General features: G+C 35.8%; 1 protein-coding gene across 3 annotated transcripts in view; it reads right to left on the reverse strand.

Moving 5' to 3' along the window:
- Window positions 1-19,333: 19,333 nt before the first annotated feature.
- Window positions 19,334-21,750, reverse strand: part of LOC148026685 (B3 domain-containing protein LOC_Os12g40080-like) — a 94,144-nt gene continuing 91,727 nt past the window's right edge. The window contains exon 4 of one of the 3 annotated variants that reach the window (XR_015692868.1): window positions 19,334-19,596. The gene's annotated coding sequence lies outside the window, so the exon portion shown is untranslated. Of the gene's footprint in view, window positions 19,597-20,411; window positions 20,672-21,750 lie in introns of those variants that run through there. The other 2 variants (XR_015692869.1, XR_015692871.1) reach the window with 2 other exon arrangements.

The raw sequence follows: 21,750 nt of genomic DNA on the forward strand, positions 1-21,750 counted from the left end.
TGAAGGTAAGTCAAGTTGATAGGCAAGATTCCCAATTCCCTTAACTATTTGATATGGACCATAATACCTATAAGCGAGTTTATTATGTCCTCCCTTAAGAGAAGCATAACGGGATTTTGGAACCTTCAAGAAAACCCATTCACCTTTATCAAACTCCACATGTCTTCTTTTCTCATCCGCATAGGCCTTCATTATCTCTTGAGCTTTTCCAATGTTGTCCTTGCATTGCTTCATAAGAACCTCCATCTTCTCTAACTCTTCATGAGCATTAGGATTTACATCATCATGAAACAAAGTGGAAGGCACTTAAACCTTATAACCATATAATGCTTCAAAAGGAGACATTCCAATACTCATATGATGAGTATTATTATAACAAGATTCTGCAAGATGAAGCCAATGGTCCGATGCGCTTTGTATGTTATGGCAAAAATGATGCAAATAAACTTCTAGCCATTCCCTTTCAATTTTTCCCGCCATCCGTTTGTGGATGATAAGTTGTATTAGAAGTCAAAATAGTCCCCATAGAAGTGAACAAACTCCTCCAAAAGCTGCCCATAAACTTGGTGTCGTCACAATCGGACACAATCTTCATTGGCATTCCATGAAGCTTAAAGATTCATTCCATAAATTGATCAGCCACTTTCTTTTCTATAAATTGAGCCTTTGTTGGAATGAAATGGGCTGATTCAGTCAACTGGTCTACCACCACATAAATGTTATACTACCCATGCTTTGTTATAGGCAATCCTGTTATGAAATCCATGCTAGTATCAGTCCACTTCCCATGAAGAATAGGTAGTGGCTAAAGCAAACCACAAATCCCTTTCCAATAAAAGCTCTTATGAATATTATCAAATATTTTGAACAAACCATGATGTCCCATTAAAGGTGAAGAGTGCATCTCTTGCAAAATGCGATCTTTGAAAGATGATTGAGGAGTCAAGAAAACCTGTCCTTTATACCATGAAAGACCATTATGCCATTTATAATTTGGATACTCTTCTCCTTTGCCTTGCTAAAATTCCTTCATCATTTTGGATGCTTACTCATCAAGCAAATACTCTTCTTGAATGTCATGGATCCAATCCTTATGCACAATTGAAATGGTAGAGATAGAGCATACCCACATTCTTGATAAGGCATCCACCACCACATTGTCTTTTCCAACCATATAAGATATCTCAAAGTCATATCCTTGAAGAGTAGCAAACCATCTACCTTGAAATGACTACTACAGATGTAATGATACAAATTTTTAATAGCATGCAATATTGTTAACATCTCTTGCTCATAAACATGTAATTAACGCTCCTTGTCATCAAAATTTTGGTTCTCATAAGCTATGACTCCATGGTCTTGACATAATGCAGCCCAAATTCCTCTTCCACTAGCATCTACACATATGATAAAATCCTTAGAGAAATCCGAGCATACAAGGATAGGTGCTGAAATTAAGAGTGATTTCAGCTCATTGAAACTTTAATCGGCGATGGAGTCCCAAAAATAATACTCCTTTTTTAGTCTATCCATCAATGGAGCCACCAAATGAGCATAATTCTTGATGAACCTCCTATAGAAGGATGATAACCCAAGGAATCCTCTCAAAGAGGTTGCATTTGTAGGAGTAGGCCATTCATTAACACATTTTACCTTATTGGGATCCACTCTAATGCCTTTCTCTCCCACAACATGATCTAAGTATTCAACTTCATCTTTCATGGAAGAATACTTCGTCATCTTGGCAAAGAGTGTGTGTCTTCGTAATGTGTTAAAGACCTCTCGTATATGCTTCAAATGCTCATCCTTGGATTTGCTATAGATAAGGATATCATCAAAGAAAATAAGGATTGTTTTGAACAACAAGGGCTATAATATTTTATTCATGAGGGCTTGAGAAGTAACGAGTGCACTGGAAAGTCCAAATGGCATAACCAAGAAGTGGTATAACCCTCTTTCAGTCCTAAAAGCTGTTTTGAACTCATCTTCTTCCTTCATTTGAATTTGATGATAACCCGATCGAATATCTATTTTAGTGAAGACATTTGCATCTTTAAGCTCATCCAAAAGATCATCAATTCAGGGAATAGGATACCTATTCTTGATTGTTGACTTGTTCAAATCCCGATAATCAATACACGTGCAAAATGATCCATCCTTCTTTTTGACTAAGAGCACGGGAGAGGCAAATGGTGATTGACTTTGCCTAATTAAACCCATTTATAGTAATTCTTTGACTTGTCGATCCACTTCTTCCCTTTCAAACTTGGACAAGTGATAGGGAGATTTATTGATGGGCTTTGTGTTGGGCAACAAATCAATAGGATGGTCAACCTCTCACTTTGGCAGTAAAGATGATGGTGGCTGAAATAAATCCTTGTATTCCTCCAATAGCTCTTCCAATCTTGGATCCATTTTCTTTGTGGAAGAAGATGGTTGATTTGATGATTTCTCTTCATCTACTTTTGCAACCAAAAGAGTGAAGAAACATAACTTGGCATTGATTTCCTTTCGTAATTTCTATATGGAGATAAGTTTTATACGTTTATAGGCTATGCCTTTCAATTATATGTGTTGTCCTTGCCAATTAAATTCCATTTTCATTCACTCCAAGTCTAAAGTGACTTTGCTAAGTATCTTCAACCAATTACATCCAAGAACAATATCAATAGTCCCCATATCCAAGGTGATCAAGTCCACTTGTATTGTGCAAGAGGATGATAGCTAAATCAAAGTACATGGACACACTTATTTACTAGACTCATATGCACCATTGGCAACTTGTATTCGCAAGGAATAATCCATATCAATGGATAGCAACTTCAGTCCGTTCAAAGATTTAGTGTTGACGAAGCTATGAGTGCTACCCGTATCCAGTAAAATATGTGCAACCTTGCCATTAATGAAACCTTTAATTCTAAGTGTATTTTCCCCTTTGCAACCAATCCATGCATCATGTGAGATGGTATACAAGGAAGCATGAAAATCATGAGTGCCACTCGGATCAAATGGAAATCCATCCATGGGATCATAAAATCCTTTGTTAGTGGCATGTTCTTCTTCATAAATCTCTTCAACCATTGGGTATGCATCAACATGCATTAAATTTCCCTTTGATCTTCTTCTTCTTCAACTTCCACATCTTGAGTGATCACCATATTGATTTTTGAGTTCTTAGCTTTACACTTCAGCTTATAATCTTGTGACCACTTCTACCCACATTTGAAGCATAATCCTTTTGCATGCATTTCTCTAAGCTTATCATGAGGAAGGAAGTTGCTATTAGAACTGTTTTAGGACAGTTTAGGAGCATTTTTAGCTCTTGAAAAAGTGCTTCTTGTCTTAGCCACATTTTTGAAAGTTTGCCCATGTTTTTGTGCATAATTTCCACCCTGCTTAGAAGCATAAACAGTGAAAAAAGTTGGCACTTTGCTATTATAACTATTTTGATTGTTATAACCCCTATTTTCTTGCTTAAAAGAGTCTCTTGATTGGTTGAAAACTTGCCTATATTTTAAAGGTTGATTGGAAATATTATTGTCCATACTCCTTTGCTGAAAATTTTCTACATCTCTCTTGTACTTCAAGGAGTATCTTTCAGCCAATTCAATGGCCTCATGTAGGGTTTTTGGTTGTTGAGCTTCTACCTTCGATAATAGGGCAGGGTCAAGACCAAAAATGTATTTATTTAGCTTAGCAAAATCTGAAATGCCTTCAATATACATGAAGAGATTCAAGTAGGTGTTGGAATAGTCTCTAACAGACATTCCTCTTTGAGCACATAAATACCATCTTCTTTGGAGCCTTTCTTTTTCCAAAGGAGAAACAAAGACATCGATCATTGCTTGCTTAAACTCCTCCCAAGTGACAAAATTTTTCCCAATCTTATGCATGTAATGCCACCAAGTATGGGTGTAACCTTCAAGATAACGAGCTGTGAAATAAATCTTGGCTTCTTCACTTCTAGGATAAAGGGTGAAGTACAACTCAAGCTTATTAATCCACTCCTCCCATTCCAAAGGTGAAGCTTTATCCCCTTTGAAATTAGTGATATTGATATTTTCCTTATATTCTTTTTCATTGTAAGATGGCTGCCCATAAGAATGTTGTCTACATGAATCTTTGTTCCATGAGTATTTCCTAAAAGTAAGTGGTCCAAAACCATGAGATGAGGGTTGACCACTTGAAACATGCTCTTGGTTTGGGATGTCATGGGCTGATCTTCGCTCATCATACCTTCCACCTTCATGAACTTGATTTTTGACTGCATTTCCTTGTACATTTGAGGGTTGATGATAAAAATTATTGTAGAAGAGGTCACATCCATGATAATCATTATCCCATCGAGTGTTGTCTTGTTTCCTTTCATGTCTATGATTATTTTTTGGGGCTACTAAACTGAGGCCTTGGGGTATGAATGCCATGGATTTGTGAAGGGTGATGGTTACCCCTCACTCTAGATGGCTCTTCCCTTTCAAAAGTGTGCATAGCTGGTTGAGAACTATCTTTGTTTGGATAGGAAGAATTACCAACAAAGGGGATTGCATGGGAATCTTCAATATTTTGAGATTCCCTTTGTGGCTTGCTCCCAATTTTCTTTATGGCTGAGATGAGTTCTTGGAATAAAGATTTGTTGCTTTGCTCTACAAATCAGAGATTCCCTTGTTTACTTGTGGCATCGCTTGTAACAAACCTTGATTCATATGTATTAAGCCTTCATTCAAAGTCTTCAAATCCTTAGAAATTCCTTCATTGATATGTCCCAACTCTTTTGACAATAAAAGGTAATCATTCACTGCGTGCACTTCATGTATGTCATGTCGTCCTTGATGTGTGTTGTAAGCAATCCCAATGCTTAAATATTCATCTATTTATTCAACATTATGGGTTTCATTTGTGATTTTTATCCTCTTGAAAGTCCCTAACACCATCATTCAATGCTTCAATAATGGGGTCTTTCTTGTTATTCCTGCTGGCCATTAGGAGATAGTGATGTAGTAGTAGACAATTTGTCAATTAATCCCGTGTTTCTCTTAGAATATAGCACCAATTCCAAATTAGTAGCTCTATGGGAATCTTATTATATGGGAATATACTATATTTCAAAAGATATGTACTTGGGCTGGATATTTTGGGTGGAACAATGTCAAACAATGTCCCTTATATGTTGTCTCGGTGTTGTCTTAGTATATCTAGTGTTAGAAAATCAGCAATAACTTGAGCTCTCAATATCGAATCGCCAAAGTTTTTCATTTAAATCGAAGCTTAGGATCCCCTCTTCAAATTGAGCTATCAAGTTCTCAATTTGGATCAGGACATAATTTTTTGTAATTGAATCTTCAGGTCTTTGAACAGGAGTTTCCTGCACCCTGTCCACCACCCATAAGTACCTTGTTTGACCCTGTAAGAATACCCTAAGTGGAAGAAACCCTTAAACCATTGTAGCAACCAAAACATGGTTCTGGGGCATCTATAGGGCTCAAGGATAACCTATAGATTGGTATGTACCTACTGTATTACCTCTAAAAACACTATCTAGGTATCCTGAAAATAGGAGATGCCCTGCACCTCTTTTAATCTTGTTCCAATGGAACCTTCAACCTTGAGAGTGGAATTTTGATGCCGAGAAATGCTTAAAAATAGCTAAAAATTACGAATATCAAGGGAAAAATATTCAACGCCGAAGGCGGCGGCTCAATCTAGGACGATTTTAAGCGTCAAGTACTTTGAAGGCGCCCGTGCGACACTTCCAGATTTTTAGTAATTTTTCCGTGCGACTGTGTCAGTCTGTGGAGCTGCTAGTCAGTGCGGGTGCCAAGACGAGCTCACAGAAATTTTCAGAACTGAATTCGGAGGCTGGGCGCGCAAAGGGCCAAAAGACCGGCCAGAATTGAAAGGGTGCCCAAGGAGGGGGCCAAAGAGGGTGCCTCTTGGGACCTCCTACCCCCCAAAATTCAACGAAAAGGAGGAGGGCGTGTGGTGCAGATCAACGCGCGATCAGAAAACGCCTCCCCCCCCCCCATAGATGAGATTTTTGGCTGCAAAGAAGCCATAGCTATGATGAGGCAAGGCTGCTCCACTGCTTCTTCGCTCCGTATCGCCGTCCTTCGCGCGTCCAATGGCGGGTTGTAGAGAGAGAACAGAAATCAGTCTTTCTCTCTCCTCTCTCTCTCTCTTCTAAGAGCAGATTCATGTGGGAAGAAGAAGGATTGACGAATGCTTGTCTAACCGAGATGGGATTGCTCCGTGGTTCAAGAGGAGGGTAGATTGCTGATTCCGAACTGTCATGGACATTAATGGCTGCTGGAAATCAGTCCCGAGACATGGCAAATAAAAACCCGCAACCCGCAAAGAACGGTAATTCCATTTTTACAAAGGAAATTGATGTTATATGCAATTTGCTTCATGAATATTTGTTCCCATGGGATGATTATGCATTATGTTGTTGTCTAATATGAGTTTGATCAGTTTATGCTCAGAAAATCAAAAAATCATAAGTGTTGGTGACTGAAATTAATGGTGTAAAACCCGTAAAACACGTGAAATAGGGGGAAATTGGGTGTTTTTGATATATAAATGGAAAACATAATAAGACACACCAACTAAATTTGTGTTTTTGCTACAAATGAACCTAAGGGCCACAGCCCACGACTCATTTTACATTTCCAGTTATTTAATATTGCAAAAAATACAAGAAAAATAGAAAAAATGGGTAAAAATAAGGGAAAAATAGGTTTTGAGTGTGCGAAAAATACTAAAAAATAAGATTCATGTTTGTGTATATATGGGGGGTCTGAAGTATGAGGTTTAGCCTCAGTTCAGCCCTACCTTTATGTTTTAGTGAGTTTTTATTGCTTTTCATACAACGAAAACCATGGAAAATATTACTCTAAACCTATAAACCGTGCACAATCTAAACGGCGAGGGGGTAGAGAGAATAAGAGTGGTATTTAAGTGCTGAGAGAAAGAAAAGGCTGATTGTTTTCATCTATGCATATCATATAGATCGGTCGTTAATTTAAAATAAGGATCTAGTAGCACGAGGTCTCCTCGGTGCTAGGTTCGTGCAACGTAGCAATTACGCATCAGAGAAATTCATTGAAAGAATGTTTTTACACTAAGCACAATGCTGATTTTTCTTTGTTTGAGCACATGGACATTCACAATTTGCATAAAGCATAAAATGATAAAAGGTATCAGACAATACCTCCTGGATGCATAGCACCTGTATTCTCTAGATCGTGACCAATGTTGAGTGAGTAAGGTTGTCCTAAGCGGTAGGCTAGGCGTTGGGTCTAAGGGGGAAAGTAAAGTGAGGTATGGTACGTCCTAGAACGAAATAATTGGTACCTTGAGAGGACTATGTGCGAAGTGTTATATGTGTTTAGCGACGCATCGAGGGGCCAATCCCCAAGATGTAGGAGAGTCGCAGTGAGGTAGCGACAGTCAGCCGTGGGAGGACCTCCTATGTTTGTACTTCGTGCCATTTGGCAATGTGCTGGGTCTCCCTCTGAGGAGTGTTAATTGGGTTAGAGTTGGACTACGAGATGTGATACAAACGCAAGATGTTTAGGAAGGCAATGTATGATGTGTGTGTCATCAACGCTCCTGGCCGCGAGGCCGTGGGGTTGTTGAGCGCATGATAGAGGTCTGGCTAGTGCATGAGCCAGTGCCGGCCCATTTTAAGTCCCATCAGTGGTGCGTCTACCGGGAGCCACTTATAAGTGGTGGTTTTCGGATCTAGGGTTTCTAGGAACCAAAAGGAAGTTGGTTTATGTCCTCTGACAAGGACCGTCAAGCCGAAATCCAGAAAGCAAAACGCGCTGAGAGGGCTAGACGGTGGTTAGAGATCGTAAGCCATTATTCTCCTCAAAGGAGTAGTCCAGTACGTATACAAAGCAGTGGTCTTAGTCACTTAACTACTCCACCTATTCCATTAGGGGCAGGAGGAAGTGTAAGATCTTCTTCTCCTCCACCAAGTCTACCCACTTCAAGTGGGGTGTGAATCCATCACTTCAAGCTCCTATTGCTAATCCGATTGTCACCATGGCACAGCCTATTGCGATTCCTGCAGCAGGGATGCCGGATTTACCAGCCTTAGGAGCTCCCTTGCCCATTTTTAATGGGTTAGTGGAAGAGGATGCAGAATTTCACATTTGTGAATTTCAGATATTGATGTTTAATTATCGCATCCAAGACGAGGGAAATCTCATGATGTTCTTCAATATGACGTTAAAAGGAAGGGCTGTGATTTGGTATCACAGCATAGAGTCTGGAACCATAACCACCATGATCAATTCTATGCAGCTTTCCGAGCGGAATATGCCCCTGAAAGAGGTGGCCAATATTGGTTGCGGGTCTTGAAAGTGATACGTCAAGATCCTCATGAGAATGTAAAAGCATATGCTAAGAAGTTGAAGGAAGTATTCCGTAAGTTGCAAACTTACATTCCCATTCCACCAACTACCCAATTGCAATACTTTTTGCATGGGTTGGACTTTAATATCCAAGTACAATTGAGCAGTGTGGCCTTAGCAAATATAGACACCGCTATTACGCGGGCAGAGGGAGTAGAAGCACGATTACAAACGGCCTACTCCTCTCGAATGAATGTTAATAGGGGTTTAGCACCTAGTGGCAATCCATCATTGACGAATGGAAGTCAAGGGATGCCTATGACTAACCCTATTGGGAGAGGGAGTATGGTTCAGAATATACCTTTACTACCGGCTCCCCCCAGTGTGACTATGCCTATGGCACGTCAGTTGGCTCCACCAAATGTTGGAGGCCAAGTTTCAAATTCTAACATTGTTCCTGTGGGTCAACAGCCAATGCCAAATCAGATTGTTAGGCCAATGGAACGACGAGTTGACGATTGAGGCTATGAGTCGAGTGCATCTAATGTCCTTGGCGAAGTTAAGGACATGATGAAGCATTATACCGATATGATTTCTGAACAATATCGACAAATAGCCGTCGACGTTAATTTCTTAAAAAAGCAACAAAATTTGATAGGGAGTCGATGCCCTGAAGAGGGTGGACCCTCTAGATTCAGTTGTAAATGGTGTGGTGGACAGCACTTCCCCAGAAACTGTCCAAAAGTGAAATGTGACATTTGTGGGAAGTCGCGGGCCATCTAGCTACTACCTGTTGGAGTAAGATTAGCTCTCTCCAACAAGGGAGTAAACAACCGGGCCAACGGAGTCAGCCTTATTGAGGCTGTACAAGTCCATGATGTTGAAACCTCTAACTTAAGAGCCGTGACAAGAGGCCAAAAGGCTAAAGAGGTTGGCAAAGATAATGCAAAACCGGTTGAGACAAACCCTAAACAAGGGGATAAGGGGATGCAAGTCCAGAGTCCTAGCATGGAAGGGGGACCACTAAGGCCGGTTGACAAGAAAGGCGACCCTAAAAAGGATGAGGCAGTGCCAAGAAAGAAGGCAAGAGCTAAGAAAGAAGCACCAAAACCGGTCCAAAGACCAAAAGAGAGGATGGTTTGGTGAGAAAAGAGAGCTTTGGCTACTTATCATGACTTTGATTTAGCAAGTTCTCTTTGCGAAGTTAAACCAGATGTGAATCTTGTTGGCTTTTTTGTATCCTTGGAAAAGATGTGAAAGCTAATATCGATTTTTTACAAATTCATATACGTACTTTTTTACAAAAAGTAAATATCATGAATTATGTGCACAATACTAAGATACTTTTACTTTAAAATCATTGGAAATATCAATTTCAATGCTTGGGTTTGAAAGATTCTTACATTCTTAATTCAAATAAAATAACCAAATAATAATATTAGTTTAATATAAAACTAAAAAAAACAAAATTTATGTATAATACCCTTAATCTTTTTCTTTAATGTTATTACATCCTTTCCTGTTTGTTTGTTGCAAATGATTCATCATTTTCTTGCTTGGTTGAATAAAATATATAGATAAATTAATGAAATAGAAAATCATATATTTGATTTTATTAAATTATATAAATATTATTATCATATTAATATTAATATTCACATTTCACTTTATCTTACTTTTTTGTGATACTTCATAATTTTTCTTATCTAAAAATAAACTTAGTAATCAAATTAAACAATATATAATAATAAGAAAACAAAATATATATCTTATCTTTACTTACTTTATTGATGTTTTGCTTCATGGTTTCTCTAAAAGCTTGTACAACTTTTCATATCAAGTTCGTCGCCTTTATTTTCAATATTTTTAGTAATTAGGTATTTTAACAAAGTAAATAATAAAGTAAAATATTAATAATAAAAATGTATAATTAAATTAAATTTTAACATAAACATTAAAACTTGATTGGTTGTATAATCTATAATCTTGAAATTCTTGAAAGCTTTCTTATCATTCAACTTTTAAAAAAATCTAAAATTTTGAAATCATTGAACACCATATTAGAGAATTTAGAAATCTCCCAAGTCCCTCTTTCAAATAAGGGATAAAGATTTGTCCATGTGGCTAAATCTTAACCCATGGTTCAAAGTGGGACTTGAAAAGACAACCTATATAGTAATTAAGATAGACTCCACTTTCAAGTGAGGGGACAAGATTTAATAATGTGGTCAAATATTAACTATTGGGAATTCCCAAACGACATGAGAATTTCCAAATTTCCTAATATAGTGTTATTTTCTATAATCATTTCTTTATCTTCTTGCAGCCCTTTAAATAAATTTCCTTCTTCAAGAGGCCAACATAATATCACACGTATATATTAAATTCATGAAATACCTTAAAAACATGGAAACTATGTATTCAAAGATAAACACACCGTTTTATAGGATACATTTTTCAATGCTTAATCAATTAGAACATTGTCCATAGTTTGGATGTATACATTAAGATTTTGAGAGTCAACAATAGGAGTATATATTTCATACTACAATCAAAATACATATATATATATAAGTATGGAACAAAAGAAACTAATGAGATTATCATAAAACCAAACATATAAATCAAATTATCTTACTTGTGATGTTATTGTATTAGAATCCACATATTTGGATATAGGTTTGATTTTATCCAAATTTTGCACTTCAAGAAATGCTAGCAACTCGTTTTATATACGAGAAAATTAATGGATTCACCAACTAACCTTCTTTATCTCAAATATTAGAAAAGTTAATGAGAAAAAAATTGACTAGCTTACCTTCTTTAGAATGCCCTTTCTTCTCAAATACTTCCTCTCATTTTTGCCTCGTACTTTTCTACGAGTCATAAATATACATGCTCTCTCCATAAGTACTCACATCCATGAAGCTTCAATGATAAATTTTATTATGATTTTGAGAGATTATTAATTCAAGTCGTTCTTTTTCAGCATGTTTATAGAGTAGATCATTTGACTCTGAAGAGTCAAACCATTTTCATACTCATTGATAATTTTCAAGCATGGCCACATGTTGGCTTTTAAGGCATTCACCCATGAGTTTTTTCCCATAAAATCCACCCTTTTCACTCTTTTTCAATATGGGTGGTCAAAATATTTCAAATACGATGATAGATAGATTCTACTTGTTGAAACATAAGTTACCAAATATCCTTAATTAGATAGCTATTTATGATAATTGGTCATTATCTATTAAAAAGTGGTACTTGTTTCTAGACTTGAAGAAATATTTAAAAAGTGGCCTCTTTATCTTCCTTTTGTGCATTCTCTCTTATACCATCTTTGGTAATATTTTTTTTCTATATTTGCACACAATTAATCAAATTTTAGAATGATAAGATATTGTAAATTTTGAGAAAATAAAAAAATGAATTAACAATGACATATTAAATTGAAACATCTATTATTATAATACTCACATCACAAAACATACATTAATTTTGTATCTCTTACCTCATTCATCATGAAGTCCACAAGCCCAATAAATTTTGGATTTTATCTTCAAAAGAGCCATAATCTCTATACTAGAAGTTGAAATCTCAAACCTATATAAATGCGGTGACAATGAGAAAATGTACACTATTTTTGTTGAAATAATATTAGTATGCAACATAAAAAGGAGCATAAGTAAACATACCATCATAAGATTGTTGAGTCACATTCATGTGAACACCATATAATATGCACAATTTTTTTTCTTTGATTAATTATCATTACTTTTATTTTGATTACATGTCATTGCTTTTGTGTAGGTGCACACAACTACCAATCTTTCCATTCTGGATCATAGTCAACCATCCTACTTTAACTTGCTTCATTTTGTAGCTAACTAACCTTATAATGGTGCATTTCAAGTCATTTGACCCACACAATATTGAGATAAATCACATTTCATATAAATGATTTCATTCTTCTCTAGCCAAGGAGGAATGCAACCAATGCAAACTATCTTGATTAAGTGTGACCTTAGTCTTAGATCCTTTCTCTCATATGTAACAATAGAATCTCTATGTTGAAATGGAATAAATTAGTGTAACTATGATTGTATAGGTCTAATATAGTCCCATGAAAATGGCACGAAACTATTTTGCAAGATAATCATGCTAGTAGCGATATCCAAAACTAAACTTTCATGGGCATTTTCAATTATAATACATTGTCTATAGTAATGTGCTTCGAAGAAGAATCTCTCTTCATCATTACATTCAAATGAGAAAAGTGGTGATATGCAAGCTTTCCAATGGCCAACCCATCCATAATGACAGTGCTATCTTCATCACATCTTACAACTACTTTATCTCACACTTTATAAGTATTTCCCTTGAGAAACATTGTTTTATGTTCTTTTATAAGTATTTCCCTTGAGAACCATTGTTTTATGTTCTTTTATAAGTATTTCCCTTGAGAAACATTGTTTTATGTTCTATTACTCTTTCCACCTCTATGTTGAAAGTTTGATGAATGTATCTCTTTTCATCACTAGTTGTATTCCTATATCTCAACTTCTTACCTTATAACTATTCCCTTTGTTACTGATGTTGTTTTGCATGTATAATCATTAGCTTAGTTGGGAAACCATTTGTACTACCCAGATCATGATTTTATTGATAATTGGAAGTCAAAGGTGGTAAGAGCTAATTGCAAGGTTTGATACTATTCTTGAACCTTCTAGAACATAAAAACACCTTTTAGAGTGAAGCTTGATGTATGGAATGAAAACCATAAAACTTGTGGCCTTCATGGTCTGGCAAGTTGTGTTTTAGGACTATGAAGAAAAATTTTAATGGCAATCACTTAGTTCTTGATCTACATATGGTTACTTAGACTACTATGGTAGATTTTAGTCAAAGGTGAGCAACCTTTTGGTTAGCGAAAGAAGTTATACAAATACCAACACTTTCATCTAACAAGAGCAATAGAATATCCCACAAACATTGGACCATTACAACCATCTAGATCATCTCACAAACATTAGACCATTGCAATAATCTAGATCATCAATCAAAACTATGTAACCACTCATAAGCTTGATGATTTCTCACCCATAGCTCATAGGATGTTGGACCAAGGTTATGTTTACATTTTCATGTCCAAGCTTACAATTATGAGAACTACTTTTCTTAAATTAATTCATGAGTTGTATATCAATCCATACAAATGTGTATATGATAATCTATAAGGCTTTTTATCAAAACATTGCCTAGTGTGAACATTATCATGTGTGAAAGAGTTTATCTGATCTTTCCTAAATGACAAATTTTAATGCAAATATTCTTAATTGTTGTTGTGAATATAATTGATACATAAAAATGAATTAAATGGTTACATAGCCTAGATTGTTGGATAGCTCTATCATGAAACACTTACATTTCCAATTTGCATATTTTCAAAGAACTTGAAACTCTTTATACACAGAGGAAGGGGAAATTGTAGATTGCCTTGTCAAAGGTAATATATTTCATGAAGCTATTTTTGGTACTCTTTTATAGGGATTTTGCAAATTTAGGCTCAACAAGTACCTTCAAGTGTATGAGATGTCTGCTTAGCTTTTCTTGGCTAGATCTAGACATTCTCTCTAGATCTCATAGATCATCATCATCCTCTAGGTTTGCCTCTTTATGAAGCAAGAAGTATATACATGCAAGGAGGTCAAAGCATGAGAGAGACCAGGGGGAATCTTGCTAGATTGGCTCAATTAACATGGAAGACCTATCCTATGTTATCATCAAGTATGATACATAAAATATAAGATAGTCACATAATTTCTCAAGGTTTTATCATGTATGAAATCTATGTGGCAATATCATATTAAAAGGGTAGTGGAGATTGACAATACCAAATTAAAAGGTAGTGTGGGTTGTTGCAAGCTACTTGCTTTGGTTGCAAATGGTTAAAATAAAGGCCTATTGCATTATATCCTACCAAGAATCACCTCATGCAAGCCACAACCATACAGAATGTGTAGGTTAGAGAGGGGAGCATCCTTAGCGAAGGACTTGGGAAAGGAGATATGATAATACAGACAAGAAATTCCTTACTTTAATGTGTAGCCTACATGGCATTGTTGTTGGAATACTAAATATCATGTCTTTGTATAATGAGCATGCGAATGATGTCAAACAAATCAATCAAAGATGGATCAAGGACATATATCATTATCATTTGAGCAATTTGGGATTGTGCTTGATGATCCACCATGGCTTTTCTCAACATTGCTCCTATAATAATCATTGGAGCAAGAATGTGCAAAGTAGGAGAAACTTACCAAGGTATATGTTCATCACACTCAAACACACATACCAATGGGTGGTGCATTGAAAGGAACTGAAAGCCCTAGAGTTAGCTTGAAGAGGAGAAAAGGGTGATGTATGATACTGAAGGGATCATGATAAGTGGGGGCCACCAATGCTGATGGTTTTTGAGGAGCTATGTGGTACTTGTTTGTCACTTATGCTCTTCCTAAAGGGGTGTGTCTAACTTCTCATGTAGTGGCAGTATGCTCATGCATGTGCAACTAGGAGCTAGGCCAAATTCCAAGTAAACTTGGAATGTTGTCCCCAAACTTGAGTACCCAGTTTGTGGAAAAGTATGATACAATGCTATCCGCAGGGTAGTAGGTCATCCAAGCAAGTTCGAAATGTCCCACCCTTGACGTGACCTGAGATTGTAATGTGGAATAAGAGCTAGGGTATTTCCCTAGGTACAAGACTATGCGCTAGAGACAACCCTTGCTAAGAGTATATTTCTTGATGTGCTCACATAGCTACAATGATGCCTTTGGGTAAAATGGGTGCATAAATAGGGAAAATCTAATTTTCCACCATATCCTTTAGTAAAACTAGGTACACTAGGTTGGCAATAATAGGGTGTGAAGGTAAAGTCAAACCATTGCTAGTCAATAAATTCCAATATTGATGCTTAAAAAGAGTGGGCCCAGCCCATCTTTAGTAAAACTAGGTACACTAGGTTGGCAATAATAGGGTGTGAAGGTAAAGGCAAACCATTGCTAGTCAATCAATTCCAATATTGATGCTTAAAAAGAGTGGGTCTAGCCCATCTTCAAAAGAGGTTATTGGTTGTTTTGACAGAGCATGATAAGGAGGCAGAGTAAGTTGCAAGTGGTGATGAAGGAGGGTTTTGGAGCGAATTCTCTTGTGAAATGTGCAAAGGAAGGGATTGAGTAATTAGTTTAGCACATATAATTTATGTTGACATGGATTACTCTAATATTGGGTATCCTTGGGAAATTGGACCTACCATGCTTCTTTTCCTGATAGTCTTGGCCATGCCTTCTTAGGTACAAACAGAAAAGTGGATTTGCCCACTCTTCTTCCTTTTGGGTATAGATAAAGGCTTTCCAAGCCAACTTATTGCCTTCGAGAAGGAGGTAACGCCATTTCACCAATGTTTTCAACTATTCCTATGAGTAGCCATACGACGTGTAATGGGATGCCTTCCTAAATCTACTCTCCTCACTCATCTTGAAGTCAAACTTCACTACAAGGCTAGTCTCCTACTTCTCTTGGTATTTCTACACTCTCTCCTTGGGGTTTTTTTCCTCTTCCTATGCTAGGAGCTCATGGGGAATGGAATGCTCCATTACTCTTTATGACTAAGCTTGGTATTTCTACACTATCTCCTCAAGGTTTTCTTCCTCTTCTTGTGATAGAAACTTAGGGGGAATGGGGTGCTTCATTACTCTTTGTGACTAAGCTTGTAAGGTCTGGATCATGGCCCTGTGGGTGTCTTGTTCTAGGTCTTTGTCTTTATATTGGTTGGCTTTCAAACTCCCCTATGTTAGAATTTGGGAGAGGTTGGTTGGGGTTGTCTAGGTTGCATTAGCCCGTTTGCCTCAACTATCAAATTAGGTCCTCCTAGTTTGGCCCTTCTATCCAACACATTGATTCCTTAAATCCTTTCCAACTATTCCAAGTATTTGGAGAGAAATCTGAGACATGGTTTAAGTTCTTCTAGATTTTTAGATTCAAGCATACAAGTTGTTATCATAGCTTCCCTAAACAGCTCTTATTGCTTTACCATGACTAGTTTCCAAGCCTCTAACTGGATTTTGTGTTCACTTTCACTATACATGACTACTCTGTGGTCATTGGAGAGCTACATCAAGGTGGTCTTTTAGAGCCTTTATCATTTTCTACCATGCTCATGGTCCCTAAAAAGCTACTCGAAATTGTCTCCTACAAGCCTACGTATGAGGCACTCCATTGACCCTATATTTGCCAATGCTCTAGATGTCATCCCTCATGTAGATCTAACTTTGCTTTCTCTTGGAAATTTTGACCTTAGCATTGGTGTGCTAGTGGTTGATTTCCATTATCTTCATGCTTAGCTCAACTATTTTGATTATATAGCATACAAGTGACCAGTCTTACTTCATGATCTTGAGGTCCTTGAGTGCAATGCCATGCTCTTTTAGTTGGTTTTGGAGATCTACGAGCACAAATTGCACTCCTTCCGCTAGTGTTGGAACTCCTACTCTTGCTTCTCTTGAATCTCCTTGCTACTTACAATTGAGCTTGGAGCTCCTCAAACTGCCTTTTTGAGTCTATCAAGCATCTTTTCTACTCTTTTGATGTCCTCTCTGATCTATCTTGGACCTCCTGGTTGGCTATGAGTGCATTGGCTTTGCCTTCTTTTAGCTCTTCGATTAGCCACTCAAGGGCTCTTAAGACTTTGCTTTGATAAATACACGTGGAAGATAACGCCTTGGTTTCTATCACTTTGAGTGGACTTGGACTTGCATAGAAGTCCCTTGACACTTTTATTTCTATGAGAGGGAATTCTATGCCTCACTTTGAGGAGTTAGTTGCCTTGTTGCTTATTGAAGAAATAAAGTTGGAGCTTAATTTGGAAGTTCATCCATTAGCAACTATTTTCCTCTTCAAAGAACCAAATGTACATATAATTGGTATGCTTTGTGAGGTTTTTGAGCATTGCATGAATAAATTGTGGAAATCCAAAACAAAAAAATGTATGTTCCATTCCAAAATGGAAAACATTATTGTAGAGGTTGAAAGGTGCCTCTACCACCTTTACAACAACCTCCACAACCTTTGCAAGCATTGCACGAATAAATTGTGGAAATCCAAAACAAAAAATGTACATTCTATTTCAAATGGAAAACATTGTTGTAGAGGTTGAAGGGTGCTTCTACCACCTTTGCAACAGCCTCCACAACCTCTGCCTATAGTTAATTGGATGGCTCACATCCATAAGGTATAGATTTTTTTAAAAAAAACATGCGTGCATAAAATAGCACTTTGACATTTGTTTTAATGGGTGTAAAGTTAGATGAGTTTTTGCCTCTTGAAACAAAAGTGGTTATACCTTTCATGTTCATGGATCAATATATCATCACATATGTTCTTTGCTTCCAAATGAGGATGAGCTATAGATGCCCAAATTTGTGCAACTTTATATTTATGATACTAAAAATAAGCTATTGAATCGCATGGGGGTTATGTTTGGGCTTTTGCTAAAAGTATTAGAGTTTTGAGTTCCTTATAAATTTGCACACACTCTTAATATTAGAGCCATATTTTAAACCCTTAGAACCATAACATTATGACATAATAATGTGTACCAAGTTTTCTGATAAAGAGAAGTTTCCATCTTTATATGAAATTATCACTAAATGTAGTACACATAGTCCATGCATGGTGTTCAATGGAAGAAATCCTTGTGTGAGGGATAGCCAATGTACAAAAGAGTATCCAAAGAAGTCTGTGTAAGCCACTACAATTGACAAAACTGGTTATCCTTTATATAATTGTTCAGATTATGATAGGAAAAAGCATAATGTCAAGGGTAATAACTTAGTTAATGTTGTGCCTTATAATCCTTATTTGAGTTTCAAGTATAATGCTTATATAAATATATAGGTATGCTAGATAATTGTAGTAGTAAAATATTTATATAAGTACATTTGTAAGGGCCATGATCGTGCAACCATTAGATTCATAATTATGCATGGTTCTACATCAAATGAAAATGGCAAGCAAGATATAGATGAAATTGAGAGCTATTTAGAAATATGATATGTATCTACTTCTAAAGTGTTTGGCGAAGAAAAGAATACAAACTTCATGATGAGAAACCAAATATTCAACGGTTACAAGTACATTTACTTGGAGAAAATAGTATTATTTTTCGTGACTTTGATAATATTCATAATGTGGTCCAAAATGAAAATGCTAAAAAAACAACTCTCATAAAGTGGTCTACTTACAATCACCTAGATCCTAAGGCTAACACCATTCTATATCAAGAATGTGGCTAACACCATTCTATATCAAGAATGTGGTCTACTCTCATAAAGTATTATTTTTCGTGACTCTGACAATATTCATAATGTGGTCTGAAATGAAAATGCTCAAAAAACAACTCTCATAAAGTGGTCTACTTACAATCACCTAAATCCTAAGGCTGACACCATTCTATATCAAAAATGTCTAATGTACTATATTTAGAATGTGAAAAAAAGATGTGGGCAAAGAAAAAGTAAGTAAATACATGTGGTTAGATATATCATATTGCTCCTACATATGGAGAAAATACTACTTGAGATGCACTTCATTTGAGGCATTGCGTACAATTGACAATGTGCTTCTACATTTAAGGAGGCTTGCATGGCAAAGAGTTTATTGGAAATTAATGAAGAATGGAAAGTGTGCTTAGGAAGCTACATTAATGCAAATAGGTGCATAGTTAAGAGTTTTGTTTGTGTCTATCTTGGTATTTTATTCACCTATCTTTGTAAAGAATTTTTGGTGCCACTAACAAAGGATATAGTACATCAATTTTCTATGAAAAATGGACAAAATACTTATATGCAAGATATGGCCAATAATCAAGCTTTGATACATATTGAAGATCATCTGCATCAACATGGACATACTTTACCTAACTATTATGGACTACCTATAATGAATATGTAAGTTTATGCAAATCAGTTTATGACAAAGATGAATGATGAAAAAAGTGTGTATGTTTTGAGAAATCGAGGTCCATTATCCTAAGTCAATTATTGGAAAGATGGTATCCTTTTTCTACTTGAATTATTAATATTTGACTTAGAATGCACAACATGTAAGGGTGATGTTGTGCCATGTTCCCTTTCAAACTATGTTGCAACATGTGGTCTATCAACATTTCTTACCACACCTAAAAATAAAGGGGAAAAATATTAGAAATTGCAAGAGATCTATGAATAAACTAAAAATAAATGTGCAAGTACATTAACTTTAATTTTTAAGAACTCAAAAATAGTAATTATTAGCAGTTTTAATTTTTTAAAATTATTACCAAGGATAACTCACCTTGGGATTGAAGAATAAAACATAAACAAATAACCAAAGAGAATAACTTTGAGGATAGTGAAATTAAAGCAATACTTGAAGTAGAGAATTTAAATTCAAATAACTTCTTGCTAAAGAGGAGAATAAGTTTAATAGTTGTCAACTTAGAATTTACATATTAACAAATAAGTACACAAAGTAAGAAAAGAAATATTACACGAGTAAGAGAATAAGAGATTATAATACTTTCTTTAAAACTTTTTTCCATATGAAAACAAATAATCAAAGAAAAAAAAACCATGATGGTGGAGAAACTTTTGTGTGTGCATATTTTTGAACAAAAATAAGCAGTTTAAAGATAGCAAAGAAAGACAACACTGATTGATTGACAATTGAAATAACTTATTGTTGAAGAAGAAAAGGCTATCATGAGACTTTTTGTAAAACTTTATTGTACATAATGTTGATGGTAACATTTACCATATTATCTTTGTCATGAAGCAAAACTTTTACTTTGTCTGACGACTTTATTCTCAATAATGCAACATAGAAAGAATTGTCCATGAGTAAAGACTGGAGTTTTGAATATAACCCCAAATAAGATAATGTTTGCCCTTGAGACTTGTTAATTGTCATTATAAATGCTAAATTGACAGAGAATTGCAAGCATTTTATGGAAAAAAGGAGTTGTAATGTAGTTGGAACAAAAGTTGTTCTTCAAATAAATACTCTCTCCCAATATTGGTTCATATTATTATTGTATATAAGTCTATTATCATTGCATAGACATTTGGAAGAATTCAAATTCATGAGCAACATTATTGGAGCATTCACTTTTCGTAGGAAGATATGGTGGGTTATCGATTAAATTAGCATCGATCATGTCCTGGCATTTGCAACATGTTGTTACTATGTGACAAACCTTTTCCATCACCAATATCCTACAACCATGCAATAAAGCAATCTTCATTCATAGTCACTCACACGTTTTGTGAAAGTTTCAAAATAGTGATATATTACTATAGGTTAGACAACATAGAGTTGCACCAACAATGTCCTCACAGGTGTCCTTTGGTACAGCCGGTAGTATCTGCCTACAAAGGAATTTCTTTATAGCAATAATGGATGTTATTGAGTCTAGATCAATTAAACTTTTTCTTGAATGGCCCAAGTGGTTTAGGAAAAACATTTCTATATAAATGTTTACTTGCAAAGCTTCGTAGAGTCAAGGTCGCATTATTGCCTTAGCTACAACATCATCTAGCATTGTTGTGTTGCTTTTGCTACATGGTTGTATATACATCCCATTCAAAATTCAAGCTGCTTTGTTGAAAGAGACAAGTCTTATTTTATAGAATGAAGCTCCAATGATGCATTGATACACTTTTGAAGCATTTGACAAAACTCTTAAGGATATAATGCAATGTAATAAATGTTTCGGTGGGATACACATAAGTCAAATTTATGTGAGCAATATGAACAATGTTATTGATTTCTTTCTAGATACGAAAGTCAAGAAATTACTGATTGTAATTGAAAGATTATCAAAAAGTGAAACTATAATTTGGAAGAAAAATCTATTTTTCAATGGCTCTCAATTTCAATAATTGATATAGGATCAAACAATGAATCTATTTTATCCGAAATATGTATATATTTTTATTCATTCATCTTTTTGTGTGATTGAGATATACATAATTGTATTATGAATTAATCTATTTATGGTACTTTACTATCACTATATGTAGGGATATTGGTTACACATTTGTGTACAAGCATATGTGTAAGTTAAATTTATGTGATGAATTTGAAGAACTCTTGATTTAGTTTTACATACATGTGTAAAGCCAGATGAGATGTGCATGAAGACGTGAAGTGCCCTAATAATGGTGCTTTGAACTTTGGTGCGACACAAGCACCGAGGGAGCTAGGTGCAAAGTGCCTACTCATTATTGTGTGTCCTAATCTCTCTCTCTCTCTCTCTCTCTCTCTCTCTCTCTCTCTCTCTCTCTCTCTCTCT

Source organism: Lygodium microphyllum, chromosome 13 (assembly GCF_053477565.2).
Source record: "Lygodium microphyllum isolate KBCC chromosome 13, Lygodium_microphyllum_v1.1.10, whole genome shotgun sequence".
NCBI classification, from domain to species: Eukaryota; Viridiplantae; Streptophyta; class Polypodiopsida; order Schizaeales; family Lygodiaceae; genus Lygodium; species Lygodium microphyllum.